General features: G+C 40.4%; 1 protein-coding gene across 8 annotated transcripts in view; it reads left to right on the top strand.

Annotated features, from left to right (window-relative positions):
* SEMA5B (semaphorin 5B) overlaps positions 1–21,562 on the top strand; it is a 532,760-nt gene that overhangs the window by 253,317 nt on the left and 257,881 nt on the right. Inside the window, exon 1 of one of the 8 annotated variants that reach the window (XM_081938791.1) lies at positions 14,038–14,138. The exons of the other annotated variants lie outside the window; for them this stretch is intronic. The gene's annotated coding sequence lies outside the window, so the exon portion shown is untranslated. Of the gene's footprint in view, positions 1–14,037; positions 14,139–21,562 lie in introns of those variants that run through there. 8 annotated transcript variants of the gene reach the window in all.

Here is a 21,562-nt window from a genome sequence, read left to right as displayed (position 1 = left end):
GAGTCATTGATTAGGGCATCAGAGAAAACAAAGTACAGGCAGAATCATCCATGATTTTCTTTTTAAATTGAGCATTCTGGCAGGAAGAGCCACCAGGCGTGATTCTACACTGCCTGTTCATAGAAATTCTGGCTTACTGTAAAGTGTGAACCCAGCCTTTGAGTAATCACACCCACACATATGGGATTAGAGGAAGCAGAGTTCTAGGCTGGGATGGTGAGATTGCAGGCCCAGCTGGAATATGGGGAATGTGTCATTTCAAAATTTAAAACACTGATTGGAAACAGGTGAAATCTTAGAATATTCATTACTACCTGAAATAAAGCAGTTAATTGGAAGTATAAAAGATGTGTTCACCCATTATAGCCTGTTATTAATAATTGAGATATCCTGACAAAAATCATGAGGCACGTGGATTTCTGAGACAGTGGCCAAGAGCACAAGAATCTCCATTTTTTAATTATAGAAAATATTGTGTTTGTTATTTATAGGATCACCTAACTCAGACAAAGGGGACTCGGCTCAACTAGAATAAAATGTGTGGAGATACTAGATTTTAACGGATGTTTTAAAAGTAGGCAGAGTCTATTGTATATCCGGGGGATGTGTGAGGTGGTGACAACCAACTCATAAGTGTAAGGATCGAACATTATTACTTCAGCTTTTTTTAAAAAAAATCACCTCAGTGCATTCTGCTCAAGTGTGTCTCTAAGGGGTTTCCCTTATTAAAAAGAAATGCCATCCAGTGATCTCATTGCTGTCTAGTAGAGCACATTGTCTGAATAAAGGGATTCCAGCAGAAACATTTAATTGAAATCCTGTTTGTCTTTTTAGGACTAGCTTATTGAGCAAGACTCTCTCTTGTGATAGATCATTTCAAACACTTGTGTTTATACTGCCCTACAAATTCAGAAGATCTTCCATTATTGACCGGCATTTGTGCGTGGTTAGGAGCTATAGTTTCATATTTGAGGAGATACCAAAAGAATGGACGTATCCCTTAATATTAGGATTGTGATTCATCTGATATATAAAAATATTTCAATTACATTTCATTTGTAAAGTTTTTATGGTTTTGCTTCCATAATGTCGTTCAGTGATATGTGGCGAATTTAAGATTGTCAGTATTTTCATATTTTCCTGTTATCGTAGAGACAGCAGCCAGACTGGGTATGCTCCGTCCATTAACCAATCGGACTGAGTCTACACTTATGATGTCACCGGGTCCTTGTGGCTCCTCCCCAGTTTCAGACTCAGTCCAACCTGGACTGGCTGTGAGAATTGATCTCTCCTCCAAATTATTTAATTATATCTTTAATTGGTGAATTTTTCCAAAAAAGTTTTTTGTTCCTTTAAATTGGTTCCTTAAATAATCCTTTATTCTACAAATTGGAGGGAAATTCGAAACTGATCTCTGGCTGCCTTTCCTCAGCAGTCTGATTGCCTGCGGCCATGAGTTCGCTCAGGAAGCCTGCCTTGCAATCAGATCGGCCAGCTCACGAGCTATGGCTCCACATCTGTTTCCCCGTGGCGCTCCTTCATTCTGGGCACTCGAAGGGACGCGCGACCAGCCGTTTCGTGTGCAGCGGTTCCAGGCGAGTCCGGTGGCCATTCTGCAGATCGCCTGGCCACACTTAGTATTGGTGGCCATTTTGCGGGTCAGAAAAGCCCACGAAGATGGCAGTGGCCATTTTGAGGCTCGGAAAAGCCTCAGAGAAAAAAGTCAGCCATTTTGGATGCTTTAAAAAAGGTGCGAACTCTACAGCAGCCATTTGGAGTGCCCAGCAATGCAGGATCACCCCAGGTGGACCGGATCAGGAGTGCCTGACCTGCAAACAGGTGAGACCGTTGCCTATCTTATTAGGGTGTTGATTTATGTTTGGGGAAATGGCTGATCCAACTATGGATACGAATGCAGGATTAGAGGAGGCAGGGCCATCAGGGCAAAGAGCAGCAGGAAGAGGCAAGCCAAAGAAGCTCCTTCCTCAGGAGTAAACCCCAAGGTCTCTAAAGTGACTACCAGGGCAGAAGGCCCTTGAGAAAGAATTTCAGAGGGCCCAAAAACAACAACATATTCTAACTGCCCAGCCCTCACTCCCTCTCTCTGAGGACCACCAGCTCCATCTGTCTTGCCTCCCATGGGCCCTGCCCCCCCTGGCCTATTCAGAAGGGGAATTGTCTTCTTCGGAGTCCTCATCTTTGATAGAACCTGACAACAGAGGCAATTCCTTTGATGTCCCTCTCAATAGGGAACACACCTTTGAACAGCCTTCCCTCCTGGTTATACATGGCTCTGGAGCCCCCCAAACCATGTATACCTCTCCTGCTGATATGACAACCATCATTGCTGAAACCATTAAACAGGTCATGGCTGCTGGCCTACAACAGCACCCTCCACCTGCTCCATCACATGGCCATAAGCATAAATCTTCTGCTGCGGCTCAGCATCCTGATCCCTCTGCCTCTACTTCTCAGGCCTCAATTGGCATGGAGCAAGATAACCTGCGGGACTCAGACCTATCTGATGAGGAGGTGGTCACCCCAGATACCCCTGCCTTTACCTGATTATTCAAAACTGATCGATTCAAGTCCTTCCTACTTAAGGCCATTAAAGCTGCTAACTTACCATCTTCTGCTTCAGCTTCTACTTCACAGGATAAAACGACAGAACCCGTTTCAACTGAGGGTCCTAATATCCCATTCACCGAACCCACTGTGGAAAAAGAGGTGATCCCTGTTCCCAAAATATTCCTGAACGTCATCCAGAAGCAGTGGGAGTCTCCATTCACGGGCCCACAGTTGACCAACCTTGACAAACATCTCTACAACATTGCACCAAACCTCACCAAATTCTTCGAGACTCCCCCAGTGGACGCACCAGTTGCAGCTCTGTTGTCACCTACTGTGGTCTCTGGAGCCCCTGAGGAGATTCTCAAGCCTGAGGAGAAAAGGTCAAATCAAACCTTAGTCAAAAACTATCATGCTGGGGCCTGGGCTGTTAGGGCCTCTACGTCCACTTCTTTTTTCTCCAGGGCGGCCCTGGTTTAGATTGAGCAACTTCAGGAGCACATTGCTCCTACTGACACTAGATCACATAGGGATCTCAACAAGATCAGGACAGCAGTTGAATTTGCAGCTGATTCTTCCCTTAATGCTGCTAGATTAGCTTCTAAAGCCATGGCCTCTTCGGTCATGGCCAGGCGTCTGCTTTGGCTCAAGCCATGGCAGGTAGATGGCCGACCAAGTGGTGCCTAGCAGCCTCCCCATTCAGTGGCACCCAATTATTTGGTTAGACATGTACCTCACGGAATCTAAAGACAAGCGCAAGGTCCTTTCATCCATCTACAAGAAAAAGGACAGTCGGCCCGCTCCCTTCTATAGGAGGTCTCCCTTTCGACTGGCAGACAGGGGAACCTCCTTCCCCTGTCCACAACACCAATCATACACTCCCAGCCAGGGATCTCACCAGGACAGGTCCAATAGAAACACACAGCATTTCCCCTCCAAGAAATCTTACTGTGGAGGAGGCAACTGCCATTTTTCATGTAGGAAATGACTATCTGGACTCTCTTCCTATCAGAGGCCACCTAGCGTTCTTTACCCACCGCTGGGAGGAGACTTCAACAGACAATTGGGTACTCAAAACTGTCAAATTTGGTCTCATGCTAGAATTCCTCTCCATCCCCCAGGAACACTTCATGCCATGCCCGGTCTCTCGGTGTCCTCGCAAGAGGTCACTGATGGAACAGGCCATTCAGCACCTGTTGGAGATCCAGACCATCCAACAGGTTCCTCCCCATCAGGAAGGGCAGGGTTTTTATTCCCGCCTGTTTGTAGTACCGAAGAATTCCGGGGGATGGAGAGCAATTTTAGATCTAAAAACATTGAACCGCCACATTGTTTATCGGCGGTTCAAAATGCATTCTCTGCACACCATCCTCCAGGGGGTCAGGAAAGGTGACTTCCTTACATCGGTAGACTTGACTGAAGCTTACCTTCATATCCCCATCTTCATGAACCACCGAAAATATCTCCACTTCTCCTATGGGGGGAGGCACTTCCAGTACCGAGCTCTTCCGTTCGGTCTATCCTCTGCCCCCAGGGTATTCACAAAGGTATTGGCAGCACTAGCCACATCAGGTCATCCCCAGTTCGGATTCTGTGTTACCTGGATGACATCTTCTTGTTGTCCAGGTCTCCGGTTCAGGCAGAAAGAGATCTCGCCCTCACCATTCACACCTTGCGGAATCACGGGTTCGGAGTGAATCTCAAAAAGAGTCACCTCGTTCCCAGCACTCACCTTCTCCGCCATGGGGTCTTGATAGACACCATGGCAGAGAGGGTGTTGCTATCCAACGACTACATTCTCAGTCTGAGGAAACTTGTCAGAAAGGTGCTACGTCTATGCAAGACATCCCTTCTTCTTCTCTCCCAAGTCTTGAGCAAGATGGTATCCTGCTTTGGGATTGTCCCATGGGCCAGGTTTCACAGCAGGAGCCTTCAATGGTTCATGCTTCCCCATCAAAAGGCTGACAGGAGCAGCTCTCCTCTCAGGGTCCTCCTTCCCAGACAGGTATTACAGTCTCTCAAATGGTGACAGTCCCCGGTGATTTTGCAAGGGACCTTGTTCAGAGAGCTGTGCTGTCTCACACTTACGACGGATGCAAGTCTGACAGGATGGGGGGCACACATGCAGAACCTAGTGGCTCAGGGGTCCCTCGAAGAGAGCCAAAACAGCATAAATTGGCTAGAATTGCGGGCAGTTCACCTTGCCCTCAGACACTTCCACCACAGAGTTCAGGCCCAACACATATTAGTCCTCACGGACAATACCATGACCAAGGCACACATAAACCTGTTGTGCCAGTGGGTGGAATCTCACCTGTCATTTCTCAGGGCAGAACACATCTCCAATGTCCAAGCAGACTGGCTGAGCCGGACAACGATAGATCAGGCAGAGTGGAGCATCCATCTGAACTTCTTCCATCGATTGACAATACGGTTCAGCCTCCTAGCCCTAGACCTGTTCGTGACGGCAGACAACAAGCAGGTACCCAGGTATTACTCAAGGTTCATGGACCCCATGGTAGAAGGAGTAGACGCTCTCAGATGCCAGTGGCCCAGGTGTCTCCTGTACGCATTTCTTCCCCTTCCCCTCATTCAGAAGGTAATTCAAAAAATGCTGGAGCAGGAGGCAGAACTGTTGCTGCTAGCACCAAATTGGCCACGCTGGCCTTGGTATGCCGACCTAGTGACTCTGTCAATCTCCACCCCATGGCACATCCCATGGTCTCTCCTGTCTCTACACCAAGGGTCAGTTTGCAATCCCGACCTCCAGTGGCTGCAATTAACAGCATGGTGATTGAGCGGCAAGCCTTAACAGCTGATAACATCTCCCTCAACATCATTGCTACCATTCAGGCATCACGCAGAAGCTCTACTAACCTCATTTATGATGCCATGTGGCGGACTTTTGCTCTGTGGTGTTCCAACCAGACTGTTGACCCACTTAGGCATCCATTCCACAGATATTGGACTTCCTGCAGAGGGGCTTGATCAGGGACTTACCCCTAACACGCTAAGCCAACAAGTGACCGCTCTGGCCTCTGTTATGTATGGCCTGGCATCTGAACATCTACCTTCTCACCCCTTGATCCGGAGATTTCTCCATGGAGCATCCAACCTGCGTCCCCCTGCCATACATAGATATCCAACTTGGGACTTACCTCATGTCCTAGAGGCTTTGACGTCCGCGCCCTTTGAACCTATGAGATCAGCTTCTTTGAAACTGTTGTCCTTTAAAACGCTGTTTTTGGTGGATGTAACCTCAGCCAGACGTATTTCTGATTTGGCTGCTCTTTCAGTCAGGCATGACTTGTCCGTGTTCCATCCAGACCGACTTGTCTTAAGACTGGACCCAACATTCATACCGAAGATCAATAGCTGTTTCCACCGAGGTCAGGAGTTGACCTTACCTGATTTCTGTCCATCTCCCCGTCACAAGAGGGAGCCTAAGTGGCACATTCTTGACATACGTCGTGCCCTCAAGATCTACATTGACCGCACTGCTTTGTTCTGCCACACGGAAGCTCTCTTCATCGCCTTTCGCCAGGCATCCTTGGGTACCAAGGCTTCATCATCTAGTCTGGGGCACTGGATAAGAGCCTGTATTAAAACGTCTTATGAACTTCAATCCATACAGGTCCCTTTACAGCTCACTCTACACGCAGCGCTGCGACATCTACAGCTTGGTCCACTCAAGCCACATTGGAAGAAGTCTGCCGGGTGGCCACCTGGGCATCTCCCACAGTCTTCATATGTCATTACAAGTTGGACAAGTATGCGTTGGCTGAGGTGGCTTTTGGGCGCAGAGTGCTACAAGTGCTTGTGCCCTAACGGACCTTTTTTACAATTTCCCACCCTAGTGGACAACCCAGTCTTTGGTACGTCCCAGTCTGGCTGCTGTCTCTATGATAACAGGAAAATGGCCATTGGTCCTTACCTGATACGCTCATTTTCTGGGAGAGTAGAGACAGCAGCCAGCCCCGCCCTGGTATGGGTCACGCGAGGGAATTCCTTGTGCGGAGGAGAGAGATACAGTGACTATGGACTTTCACTTTTTGCTCTCAATTCTCACTTGAGTCTACAGTTTTCCTCTGAAACTGGGGAGGAGCCACAAGGGCCCGATGACATCATAAGTGTAGACTCAGTCCAATTGGTTAATGGACGGAGCATACCCAGTCTGGCTGCTGTCTCTACCAGAAAATGAGCGTATCAGGTAAGGACCAATGCCCATATTAGCTTTGAAATTCTTTCAGCTCCTCTGAGGTACATTTTTAAAAAATCTAATTTATGTCATATTTTTCTTCATTCAATCTCAATTTACTTTAAAAGTGAGAAACGTAGAACGTGCAATTAACTGAATGAGAAGAGATAAAGGGATTGTGCTATATTTATGAAATGTTATAGTAGTGTTTGCTAACTGAGAAAAAAGCTGAGAAAACTAAGAATAGAAAAAAGTATATATTTAAACCATCACTATTATACAACAAGGGAAGGAAAACCTAGCCTGGGCTTTATAATAGAATACATCTTTTTCATATGGGAAGATAAGAAAGACAAGAGAACAACAATTGTGAATGTCAGAAAATGACTATAGCCCAAGCAAATTAAAGGAAACATTACTTCTGCATATTCAATTTCATTTAGAACTGCAGTCAACTTCTTTTGATATTAGTGTCTTGCTGATCACATGACATTACAATGCTGGTATTTCCCCCCTGCTAGCTTTAATACTGTTGTTGCCAACAAAAACAGAGGAATGCTGCCTACCTTGTGCAATATGTATCATTTGAAAGAAGGACCACGCTGTGTGTGCCTTTGTAGGACCAACCACGCCAGAACTACTTAAGATTTCTTTGGAGGAAGAATAGGGCTCTACTGCTAGCTCCATCTGGCTCGGATATATTAATAGCTTCTTAGGGTCAGTTTAAGAGAAAGTTGTCCCAGAGGACAGTGCTCCCAGGCTGTGGAATCAGAAGATTGATTGGCCTTCAACTGAATGTGGTCTTTGTGCTAGCTACACCTTTGAATCAGGATATTAGAATCTAACCTGAAATCTAGACTTGTAAATGGTATATCAGAAACACCTGGAGACACAGGGTGTCTCCAGGTTTTATATGTTGTATAGGGAACGTTCAGATAAGAAGAGGCATAGCCTGTAGCTGCATAATGGGTGGAGAAAGAAGCTCAGAAGGGACCCTCCCTAGCTTCTTAAGCTGTAAAGGATATGTGGGGGGATTTGTACTTTCAGACTTGTCAGATTCTGTTAATGTAGCTTAACAGTAAAGTAGAATTAGCTCATCTGGTTGTGTTTCCTATTTAATATACCTGGAAAGGCTGACAAAACCAAAAAGTACATCATACACCCACCTTTTTCCTTACTCAGAATAAAGGAGAAAAAGCAACATGTGGTTTGAACTAAAGCCATGGAGGAAAAAGGCTACAGATTAAAAACACTGAGTTTTGTGAAAGGCAATTTAGAAAAATTTAAAATAAAAATAAAATAATTAAATGATTCAAGACTGATAGAAGCAAAATGGAGCATATGTAAATCTTCTTCTTCCTGGTACAAATTCCTCTGGATTGTTAGGAACTGTGTAATTATTTTTTTTAATCTTAGGAATTGATCTCTTTATGTTAAAATGCAAAAGGAGCAAGAGAAGTCCAAGGCTAGCGAGAAATAGGATTATGGCAAAAGCTGTGTAATGGGGGTGAGGGCAAAAGGAGGCCAGTTACATCACATATTTTAACGCATTCTTGTTTAAAAGATAAGAAATGAATATTTTCTGATCCGTATTATCTACATAATTTGTGAAAGCATGTCCTAATCCACATGATGTCATTATGGCTTCTCTTGGATAATGATGACTAACATATGAGCAAACTGGTTTTTCTTCCCCATCTTATCTGTGGGCATGAGGGATGTGAAGCCAGCAACAAAATGTCAGTTTTTTGGGCAGCTACTTGAAACCCAAAATGTTTCTTTCCCAAGCATGGTTCTCCATGAAGGAGATCTATGGAGCTGAATGGGATGGAGCTACTAAAATTCCAGCAATTGAAACATTTTCAATTGAGAACCTGTATATTCCTGTGTACATTAAGACTGTTTGCCACCCTAATAGCTTGCTTAGGGTATGGTGAGAAGGTGGGTCTCTTGGCAATAAGAGATAAGCTTTCAATTAGTAACTAATGGTCAATGGTCTCCTGAACCTTCATCAGCCTCAAATTCAGGAGTGAAACCTAAACATTTTCTCAAAGTTTTATAACAAAAAGTATGGAAGACGCGGATTCTGTGTGACATCAACAATAAAATACCATTTCAATATCTATCAAAACAACAAAAAGTGCTAAATCTATAACATGTAGAACATTTCCCATTGTTGGGTATGCATCAACCAAGATCAGGGATGGGCTGCTGGGGGTTCGCAGGGGTTCAGGAGAACCTCTAACTAAGATTCTGTGCAGTTTGGAGAACCCCCAAATCCCACATCTGGTGGCCCACCCACCCCTCCCCGCCCAGGAGTCCCCACACGGCCCATTATGGATGCAGGTAAGTGCAGGGCGCATGCAGAGGCTCAGGGAGGGCGAAAAACCGGCCTACTGGAAGTTCGGGAAGGCCAGAAACGGGGCACATTTCTGGCCTCCAAAGAGCCTCCGGAGTGTGGGGAGGCTGTTTTTGCCCTCCTGGAGGCTTGAGGAAAACCTCCAGAGCCTGTGGAGGGCAAAACCACCCCCTCCCTGTGGTGCTGGGGGCCGACTAGGCTACACCCACCATGGCCACGCCCGCCCAGCAACCTTGCTAAAAAATTTGAAGCTCACCCCTGGCCAAGATGACCTCTTCCTAAATTGAAATGATATAAGATTGGGGATGAAGGAACTACTGGGCATGAAACTTTTGATCATGTGACAAAGCAGTTTGCCAAACTCCTGAAACAGAGCTGCACTCAGCCTCAACTAAAACGTAGACTGAAATATTCCAACGTCAAGGCGTTTCTTGTGTCTAGGAGGGAAGAAGAGTGCAGATCTAAAAGACAGACATTTCAGAAGAATGGAAGACTTTCACATAAAATTCAAGTAGTGGTTTCAGTAATTAGAAATATTTCGTTTGTTGTAGTTTAATGTGTTGTAGCTGAATGGAATCTATTTCCTCTTCTTTTGTATTACATGCCTGTGCAATTGGCTAATGATTTACACATTAAATCCCCACTGCTTTGGAGTATTCATTATATGATTCAACGTGAATGTTGAACAACAGTTTTCTCCATGTGGCTCAGCATGTGGTTTGGACAAAGTTTAGTGTAACATATCAAGTCTTTGCTTTATTGGCTGTGTGAGGTAATTTGAAATAGTCACTGTAGCAGCTGGAAAATGGAAATGAAAGAATAGGCATTATGTGTTTGAAAAGGCATAACAGAAGATGTAATTTAATGTATGCTTCAGGACCTAAGCTGAAGATCTCTCTCTCTGCTTAACTTTTAGAAAAGGATACATCTAAATTAGCTTCTTGCATCTTTAATTTTTCCTTCCTAGAATTTTTATCAATAGTTAAACTATTTGATGTACTTCCTCTACCTCCATAACTGATCCAAGTCACTAAAGGGAAAGATAAAGTGACGGGGGTAAATTCGGAAAAATATTTTGAATTGTATTACATGAGATTTCTCGTCTGCCCAGGATAAAGAAACATACTGGGATGAATTGTGAGGAATTCATGTATTTAAATGTATTCTGTGAGCTAATCCCCATAATAACAAAGCTTGAATAAGGGTTGAGATTGGTTCTTTGCTCAGGCTGGAGCAAAACAAATAGGAAGTTCCTGGATTATATGTATGCCAAACATTCTTCCTCTGAGTACCTTCACTTGCATATTTCAAAAAAAATGGCATTTTTTGTACAATATGTGAAGCAGTGGTGAAATTCAAAATTTTTTATTACTGGTTCTGTGGGTGAGGCTTGGTGGGTGTGGCAGGGGAAGGATATTGTATAATCTGCATTCCCACCCCACTCCAGGGAAAAAATACAGTAAAATTCCCATTCCTCCCAATCAGCTGGGACTCTGGAGGCAGAGAATAGATGGGGGCGGGGCCAGTCAGAGGTGGTTTTACTAGTTCTCTGAACTACTCAAAATTTACGCTACCGGTTCTCCAGAACTGGTCAGAACCTGCTGAATACCTCCTGATGTGAAGGGTTTCTTTCTTTTCACACTGTCCACAGGATATATTTACCAGTAGCTGTCGTTTACTATCTGTTTATTTCACTGAATTCTACAATGTGGAAGCTTTCTTTTCATTATGCAATCTTTTTTTTTTAAAAAAAAAAAGACTAATTGATTTCCTGTAAATGCCAGAAAAGAATTCTCCATAAAGCAAATTAGAATCATACATCTGTCTAATTTGTAATGTTTTCATTCTTAAAAATATACCTCGAACAATCTTTAAGAACTGTGAGCTCTTTGGCCTGCACATTCTTAATTGCAATTAATTGGATTTTATAGTTGCAATCCCAGAGGCGTGATTTAAATCTAAGGAACAGCAGGTTTCAATTACAAGGACAGAGATTTTGGTTGAACATTAGGAAAATATTCCTAGTGGGAAGAGATATTCAGCAATGCAGCAGAATTCCTTTGTAGGTAGTGAACTCTGGAGATGTTTAAACCAACAGTAGGGGTGCTATAATGATGGATTCCTGCAGTACATAAGTAATTGAACTAGTAGATAGCCAAGGTACTTTCCAATTATTTGATTCAGTGATCCTATGAAGGAAATCTATTGACCAAACGCCATTTGTTTCCAGCATTTCCGAGAGTTCAAGAGTTACATGATTAGTACATTGTCAGTTTTCAACAAGCTCTCTCTCTCTCTCTTTGTCTTTTGCACTGACAGTGAAGATGGCACCTCATCTATAAAGACAGAAATTAGTTGGCAAATGTCTGTACATCAGAGGACTAGAGCATTTAGTCAAAGACAGTCTGTTCTATTAGAATTATATTAGTCTGACAAGATATTAACACTGAAAGTGTGCTAGTCAGTTAACATTTAAGGAATGTTTAGGAGTTTAAGGAAAATGGCAGCAGTACCCATATCTTATATATTAACTGGTTTGAAAATATTCCATGAATTATATAACTGTTGGTGACAATTGTATTGTAGCTAAACTGGATGTCCCTGTTCAAAATCAATAGGTGCTTGACAAACTAGAGTAAAATCCAGTTGCTCGTATATTGTATATGAATTCATAGGTACATCTTTCTAGTGAGTGAGAGAGACAGATCGATAATTTACAATCTTATTGACTTTCTGAAACCTATTAGATTAGAATGAAAAAGAGAGATACAGTGCAAATATTTTAATATGAGAAATGCCAAACCATTCCAAGTCAAGTTTTTTTTCTTCCATCCAAAGCAAAGGCTACTCTTCTAATTTCTTCAGTAATCCAGATCTACCCTCCTCTTTATAACACAAACAAATATTTCCTCTCTCCAATAAATATTTCTCTACTAAAGGTCTCTGAAGAGTTGGACTTGCCTTTGTTTGCACTTCAAGGCAGTTGCCATCCCTGATCTTCTTTCCTGTTTACTTCCTCAGTGACTCAAATGCTGGATGCTTTTCCAGTTCTTGCAAAAAGCCAAATCAGATAATGACAACAACCTCAAATATAATCCCATTAAAAAACAAACAAATCTGAGTATGGGAATTGCAAGCAAAAGTAATAGGAAAGTCAGACGAAATACATTCAAATTCTCACCACTGGAATGAAAAATGTTTTAGCTGGCATCAGTATACTACTTTCCGGCCAGATTAAGCTGCAGTTTGTACCCAAGTCAGAAACTTTTTATGCATTTCTGCCAGTTGCCCCTCAGATGGGAGAGAGATATATAGAATCTATTTAACTAAAGTAGATTTGTAGAATTCTGTCTATAGGCAGGGCATGGAACCTTTAAACATATCAATCAACATGTTGTTGTTTTTACCTGAAAAACAGACTAGCAACCTTTTACTTACAGTTTACTTGGCACTTGAAATGAAGCAATTAATTGATCAATATACTGTTTTCAGGATCATAATCTATATTTATTTGCAAGGGACTTTACATCCTTAGGGGCAGTGGCTTAAATCTGGCTTAGCAAAGAAGCACTGTGGATGATTTTCCATTGCTATGATCTGTCCTTACGTTTCTGGCAAGGAAAGAGAAAGAGTGGATGAGGCACGTTTTGTGGCCTAGGAAATGCAAAGTTTATTAGGGGGGGAAATAATTGTTTATTGCTAAGTACAGTATTATTTCTTATTGTTGTAACTGTTTACAAGGGTTCTCTGTAATTTGAACGACAAAAGCAATCTATTTTCCAATTAAAAGGATTGCCACCTCTTTTCTATTGATGTGTTACAGCTATCCATTTTCTTTGGAAAAAAGCACCTTTTTGAAACGTGTCCAGAAAAATCAAATTGATTTTTGATTTTTGATATATGTTGACCAATTATTTCAAATCCAAGACAAATACCATGCCAGTTCATTTATTAATTGCTCAGTTGCTTGAGTAGCTGACATAATATTTGCTTGGCTTCCGTGTTCCAATTAGAGGCAAATTTCTTTCTTACTAAAAAGGGCAAGACTGAAGTTCACATTTCATTGGTAAAATTGGTTGTATCAAGCTTGCATAACAAAGCTAAATTAAAATAATGCACAGAATGATTACATTAACCTATTTAATTGAATTCCTGTTAATTAAATACACTTTTTTCTCTGGCCTAGAAGCTCTGGCCTAGAGCTTCATTTTTGTGGGGGTGGGAGGATTTGCCCAGTACACCACACAGAGAAAAAACCCTCTCTAAAATTTTAATCTAAAAGTTTACTTCTCCAATTATCTCTGAGGTAACTTGTTCAGCTGTTAATATGCAATAAGATTATAATTTCTGATGCTGTTGGTAATGCATAAAATATTAGTACTACAAAGATATGAGGGTTGAATGAAAATACTGCATTCAGTGTTATATGTCACCAACAGATGGCATTATTAAAAAGCTAGAAGCTCTGACATGTTCTTTAGCAACTATTCTTTAACTTCACTTGGTGGAAAGTTGCTATGGGAAAAGGTTGCTAGTTTTTTGGAAATAGAAAACTGCAATTAATATTTAGCAGTCCACTGTAACGTGCAATGTGCCATAATTGAATTTTTGACTGCTAAAGCAATTAAAATTGAAATTCACCACTAAGTGCAATTTGTTTATAGCAATGGCTGTGTTGCTGTGACTACTGTGTGTTGTTGGGCAAAACATTTAAAGATGGAGAAGCAAGAGGAGCTAATTTGTATGATCAACAATAAAGTGGATGACCCATGACAGCAACCAGTGAGTTTCACAGGAGAAAGGTTGATGAACTGATGAAGGACAATTGGCTGATCACTCACAAGGAAATTGCTGTCAAGGTTGGCATTTCGGAGGAATGTGTGGGTCGCATAATTGATGTTCCTCAATATTGGAAGATTTGTGCAAGATGGAGTCTTCACATGCTGACAGCAGAGGTGAAAGCTTCAAGAGCTGAAATTTGCCAGCAGCTATTGTCAAGCTTTGAGAAGGCAGGTGAGGAATTTCTTCACTGCATCATGATAGTCAACTAAATATGGCTTTTTGGTGTAACCCAGAAATGAAGCTGCAGTCCATGGAATATGAAACTCCATCTGCAAAACAAGCAAACAAATAAATAACCAACCAACCAGCCAACCAGCCAACCAATTTATTTGGGGCATAGTTGGTGTTATTTACATAGATTTCCTTGAACATCTCATGACTATTAACATTACAACATGCTACAAACTCTGGGATCCTGCTGTTTTCTTTTTACATTGTGGTTAGTTATAGTTTTAGCTTTCTAGAAGTGTACAGTGACAGAGTTATTGTGCAGAAGCTTCTGTTCTGATACATTGTAATGTTAAAATGATGAAATATATATTTCAGCATCGCAACACATGCCTCACCTTTCTGTATTGTCTTTGCAATGTCACATGCAGGTACATTAGGAGCACAGTTTGTGTTTCAGGCAGCCATTTTGGCATTTGTCCCCTCTATGTGGATTCCTCTAGTGTTGTGGACAAATGATTATTAGTATAAACTTCTAAAAACAATGTTTTGCAGTGAAATGAGATATGATGCCTGGCTCTCATGAATGCATTCCTTTCTAATTAATCGTTGTTCACTAAACTAGGAATGATGTATGCCTACCCCTTTTCTCCCTTGTTCTGTTCACTTCATATGAAGGATATTCCTTTTGAAATCATTTTCTTGTAACATTCAAACTAGGAAACTAGCTAAAGGAGTTGGCAAAAACCAAGAGAGCAGTGTGCATGTCACCAAGCTGCAATTGAACAAATCCAGTTGGGCAATTGAAAAGGAAAGCAAGAATGACTATAAATACATTATTCAGTCTTGGAGTTTAGTGTCTAGATTGGAGCCCTGTTTGAAACAACTGTATGAAATATTCAACCTGCAAAGAAGGCAAAAAAAAGTATGTTTTATTCTGTTCAAACCGTGTTTTAACAAGGGTGGTCTGAAGATATGATATTGGGATTTTAAATTTTGTACATTTCAATTTATTTATTTAGCTGTACAGTTTGGCATATTTTATCCTCCTCTCATATACGTATTTATGTAGTTATTACTATGTTTTAATTTGTTGTATTTTTGATACGGACTGTACACCGCCCCGAGTCCCTTTCGGGAGAGGGGGCGGTATATAAACGCAAATAAATAAATAATAAATAAATAAATAAATAATAATAAGAGCAACTGTGGCTACACAACTCTGAATAGAGCCAGATTTCTGTACATAATCAAGAATGTAATCACGTTGTTAGACTGATTGGTCTAGCACTTGTTAATTACACAACCTCCTGACCATCTAAATTCATCATGATGTTCCTTTTCTCATTGTTTCTATTATTTCCCTTTTTATATTATCCTATTGATTTCCAGGTTTACCTAGTTACAAGAAATGTATAAAAAGCTATATTAAAATGCTGTAAGAGGAGGAAAGTGCTTGTATTAACCTTCTCCCAGTTTCAGAATTATTGCTTTTTGCCCTGTCTACAAATTTTCCGAACACTATGGTTTGCCTATTAAGTAAATTTATGACTGTTATTAGTTGAGGTTTTCCTTAAATGCAAATACCTTTGCCCTAACATTTTTTCCTCCCCTGCTTTTCCACTATTTTCATTTGCCTTTGCATTTCATATTTTGAAAAACTAGTAAAATTTGCAACTTCAACAAAAATAAGTTAAAAAAGAAATGCAAATAGTTTGGGGGGGGGTGTGTGGCATATTTTTGTTGGATCTTAGGTTGGAACAGAAATACATCCTCCTCAGTCTTGCTATCACTCAGACTTCTGAACTTTGTGTCACACATGGTATCTGTAATCTTATTGGACTAAATCTTGTGTCCAATAGTGGTTACCACCATGGAATATTGATTTATACAGTTGAAAATGTTACATCTACCAGCGGACCAACTTTATTTCTAGCAAGTCACAGGGCTTCTGAAAAGCTATCACAAATAAATGAATTTCATCTTTAAATCATTGGTAAGTCTCTATCTTTCCAATGTTGACATAAGAAAAGAAGAATGCAGCTTGGTGCATATTGCCAAGATATATTGTCAAGAAAAAGGAGGAAGGAGGATAGAAAAACATTGCTGAAAAGGGATGGAGGGTGAAGTGTAGATGATCTTAATGTGAAGTAGGGTGGCAGAGTTGACATGGAATTCTGACCTCTTGCTCATTATTTCTGCTTGACTGTTTGTCAGCCCTTTGTGTGTCTGTTTGTCAGCCCTTTGTGTGTCTGTTTGTCAGCCCTTTGTGTGTCTGTTTGTCAGCCCTCAGGATAGACCAGACTAGGAAAACAGAGTCATGAATGCTAATACAGTACAGGTAGTCCCTCGACTTACAACAGTTCATTTAGTAACCATTCAAAGTTACAAGGGCCATTTTTCACACTTACAACCTTTGCAGCATCCCCATGATTAAGTGATCAAAATTTAGATGCTTTGCAACTGGTTCATATTTATCACCGTTGCTGTATCCCAAGGTCATGTGATCACCTTCTCATAAGCCAGATTTACTTAACAACTAGATTACTAACATATCAACTGCACTGATTCACTTAACAACTGTGGAAAGGTTGCAAAATTGGGCAAAACTCACTTAACAAATGCCTCACTTAACAACAGACATGTTGGGCTCAATTGTGGTCATAAGTCAAGAACTTACCTGTACTACTCTTATTATAAGGTTACAAGAGCTTGCAAGTCTGAATGTGCTTCCCTCCTCCCTTTAGCTTTGGAGGGGCCTTGTCTGAAATGCTTATTCAGATTACTGTTTTGCCCCAGGTTCATATTTCTTTTCTTTGACTGTTGCCTTGGTAGTGGCTCTTTCTCTTGTTCCTCAAGGCTAGTCCTTCTTCCCATTACATTATTCCCACCAGATTGCTGATGTTAGAGCTAAAAGTTTCTTCCCCTTGTAGTCCATAGACCATAATTATATGTGGTCTTTATTTGGCAGTAATGGAGAGAAAATGGAGCATTAAAAAGAGAGAAAAATTAAACCACACTAGTTCAAGGTAAGATAAAATATGAAGTCAGGATATAGTTAAGCAGGCACCAGGTGTTAAATTATCACTTAGCTAATCATCTTTTTTTCCAGTTGAAGATATGACATCTCTTTTGACTCTATTAAACCAGTCAAGCAGAGATAATAAAAAACATTTAGAAATGTAAAATAAGGAGCCTTTTCAATGAAGAATTAACTTTTTGTTTGGTATTCCATTTGTCTCTTCAAGGCAGATGAGACCAGGGACAGAAACCAAATGGAAAGTTAGAATGGATGATTTGAACAAGGTTGTTTTGCCAAGGCTTATGCAATTGGCTCACCTTTAGGTTTATTCCAGATTTAATATTTGTTCCACTCTGATTATATAAGGGATATTGGTTTGGGGGTGGGGATACAAAAATATATTTTCCCCAAATAAACATGACTTATTTGCTGATGAAACTAGACTTAGTAATTCTAACTGAATTATATACTTAGGTCCTATTAGTTTCCTCCATAAAGCTGCTACTATTCGAGACCACACTATTCAATTATCTCATCAAGTATTACCTATTATGATTGGAAGTTGATATTTAAAATTTCCTTTGTAGCTATTTGATTCTGTTACCCTTCATTAGGGTTACAGCACTGTGGGTTACACCACATAGGCCTTTAGTGTTGAATGGGCTTGTTTCTTCTCTGTCACAAGCCTAACCCCTCCATGCATTTAATTTTGGAACAGACAGAAAATGTCTTTACTATTGTCTATTTCTTTAAGATCGTTGCTTATCCATTGATGAAAGAGAGCTGTTGTTCAGCCAAGGTTAATTTATCCTTTGGAACAGTGGTGAAATTCAAATTTTTTTACTACCAGTTCTGTGGCCGTGTGGCTGTGGCTTGGTGGGCGTGGCAGGGGAAGGATACTGCAAAATCTCCCTTCCCACCCCACTCCAGGGGATGGTTACTGCAAAATCTCTATTCCCACCCCACTCTGGTGGCTTTTGTTGGTTCTCCGAACTACTCAAAATTTCCGCTACCCATTCTCCAGAACCTGCTGGATTTCACCGCTGCTTTGGAACAGTTGGTGGTGGTTGGAGATGGCACTTCATGCTTTTAAATGTCTGTGAGGTTCAGTGGTCACAGGTGATGTTTGGAAGAGTCCAAAGTCTTGTCCTTTTACGAGATTTTCTTTCTTTCTTTTTCTGTTGAGGCTTGTCTTGTCTTTCTCAAACTGCCCTAAGCTTGTTTTAGTATTTATAGTGTAGCTGCTTCCACCCCTAAATGTTGATATGTTAGGAAGGCTACCTGAGAGGCAAAAACATATTGTTAGGGCAGGAATTGGGAATGAAGGCAAACACACTGATTGTTACAAGTTGCCTCCTTTGCGGTAAAAATAACAATTGCCTACACAAAAACAAAAATGCTTAAATACAAAAAACAGATTTCTCTAGAAGATATTTTATAGACACCTTGTAAGAGAAGTGGAAGGTATCTTTATTGTTCATATGTACAGTTTGCTTTCTTTACAAGAACATCCTTGCAATCAGTTTCAGTGTACATAGGAGTTCGGTCATCTAATATGGTGTTTTTATAGTAAGTTCACTTGTTCTTATATGTTGTTGACATGCAGATAATATCCAGTTGCAGAAGTCTAACAATCTCTCCATATTTTAAGTGGGTTGTAATCTTAAGGAAGTGTGCCTGGCATTACAATTCATGGGTTCCAGGTGTATGTAAACCAATCCTAGAATATTACATCAATACATTTTAAATTCTTAAGTTTTAAAAAATTCTTATTTTTTTCCCTAAACTGGAAAGAGTTTTTACACATTACAAATGTTTTTCACTTTAGTACTGGTGTTTTCATTTTTCTCCAGAAACTCTAAAGTCTGGAAACACAGTTTATTTTTAAAACAACAACAACAAAATGTGTAAACCTATACTTTCAAGATTCTGCATCAGTGGCATTATTCAGTGCTATAAAAGCTGTTAATAGTTCTTCAAAACTGAATGTGTTAGTGGGATAAAATAAAAATTTTAGAGCAACTTTGAAGTTTCAATTACATAGATCTCCAGAGGGACACAGCAGTGACATTGTGCTGATGCATTTATAATGAGATTATTTGACAAGAAAGCTGGGATTAATAACAGTTGGTGTAAAATAAGTTTGCTTATTTACAGGGAAAAAAGCAGCCACAAATTTAATACTTTGTGTCTCCTCATAAGTGAATTCAAATAATCAGAGAGATACTTATTCAAGACTATTTTCCCCATACTTTCCAGAAAACAGCATTCAATGTAAAGCCATTACTGTCAGAAACAAAGCTATGTAACGATCAGCAAAATAAGGAATACATTACTCTAGAAGTTGGTTACAGTCACATGAAAATGTATTTTCTCCAAACAATTCAAAGAAATGCTTAAGATGCTAGGAAGAAAAAGTAAATCACTGTCTTGGGATGATTATTGAATTCAAACTGTCAGAAAAATGTTTTCTTTTACTCCCCACCCCATATCCCAATGATCATGGTGAAGATTCATTCTCATTGTGTTCTAGTCTGCATGCTGACTTTGATCATTTGCTATCTCCAAACTGGTTACATCAATCTTTTGTTGTAATGCGGCTTTATTTTCAGAAGCCATAACAGGGATTTGGGCCAAGATTGTCCATCAGCATGGAGTAAAAGTCCACACACTTTAAAATTGCCAAGGTTGAGAAACACTGTAGTATCAGAAGATTCTGATGTACCTCCTTCTTGATGTGATTCAGCAATAGCCTATTTTAATGAATCTTGAATGTGGCCATAATGCATGTGTCTTGACTGTATAAGAAGCTTGGATTCACGTATTGTCCTTGACATACGTTATTTGGAAACACTGAAAGCTGCTTACATTAACCCTAGCTGGTCTGTGAAGTTCATAATTGTCTGTATTGTCCAACAACATGACTGCAGTTTTTATGACAGAAGCTTTTAGCCAGCCCTACAGATGCCAAACAGGAAATCTGTGGTAGTTGGCATATTAAAATTACCTCTTTGGTAGTGAACATTAACTAGGTGTTTTTATAAGAAGCTTGGAAACAGAAATAATGGATTGAATGTCTAATAGTGATCAAATTTATAAATTCAGTATAAATTAATGTATCACAATTGGATCATGCATAATTACAAATGGGAAGAGGTTCAGAGATGTTTTTTTTTTCCTGTAAAATTAATGAGGTAAAACCATTTTCCTTTTTAAAAAATCATAATAGGCTTCTCTTTGAAACCACTATGACACATTTTAGAGCTGAGCTGGTGGCAAATAACACACTTAATAAATGTATTTGACAAGTAGGTGTATTAGACAGATGGCTCTTGGTTTATAAGGTTGAGGGTGAACATTCTCCAAAGTTGTTGCAAGGAGACTTGGCTATATTCACTGTTGCTAATTATAATGGTCCTTGTAATTAGCAGCCAGAGACTTATAGATGGATCTTTACTGAGTTGCTGTTAACAGTTCTGAGTTCTACACAAGAGAGAAACAGACTGTTTGGGTTGGAGTTTGGGGATCATAGGTGTCAAACAGCTGTTTGGTGCTTTAGGTTGTAGGATCTGTAAAATTGCTCTCTTAACAGTTTGTTTTGAATATATGGAGAAAGAAAAGACAGTCCTTCTATTTAACATGACAAAGTCTTCCTTAAGGATGATACTTAATTTTAACAGGGCTGCATTATATGAATAATAGGTACCAGCCTAATGGCTATTGCAATGTAGAATTGCTCTAGAATTCTTCAATGCCAATAAAGACAGCTTTATGAGCTTTGTTTGATATTACAGAAACTAATTTAGAGCTTTTCTAAGCAAATATTTTATTGTGTAACAAAGCTGTAGTTATTGTTTCTGGTGGAACTCTTGTAGGCTTCAGCCTAAAATATGTAGTTCCTGCAAAACATAACCCTTTCCTTACCTGGCTTTCACTAGTCTGGAGTTCTGTTTGGAAAGTACATTATGGATTACATGGGCACTTATTGGTTAGTGCCAGTATATCTATCTATAATAATAATACTTTATTTACAGTCACAGACCAAAATACGAACAGTACAAAAGAGCAGCCAGTCACCAAAAGCCCAACTAAGGGAGGTTACAGCTCTCTCCTCTAATGGTCACAGCTCTCAAGAAAAACCTGGAAACCTGAGAGGTGATGTACGAGGAGACATCCCCAAGGCTTATTAATTGGGAGCCTCTTGAAACGACCATCCAGAAGTGCTGAGGGCAAGACATTGAAGCGAGCTAGGGAAAAAGCTCTTCTATGCTTGGGAATGGTTAGGGTATAAAAATAGGAAGCCATCCTCAATCCATAGTTATTAACTTGGTTGAGAGTCAGCGGGGAGCAAGTTTTATTGGCTCTGGCGCGTAGATATTGTAAATCAATGTCCACAAGCTGTTGG

This window comes from Natrix helvetica (assembly GCF_964273705.1).
Source record: "Natrix helvetica genome assembly, chromosome: 1".
Classification (NCBI taxonomy): domain Eukaryota; kingdom Metazoa; phylum Chordata; class Lepidosauria; order Squamata; family Natricidae; genus Natrix; species Natrix helvetica.
This window is presented reverse-complemented; position numbering and strand designations above follow the sequence as displayed.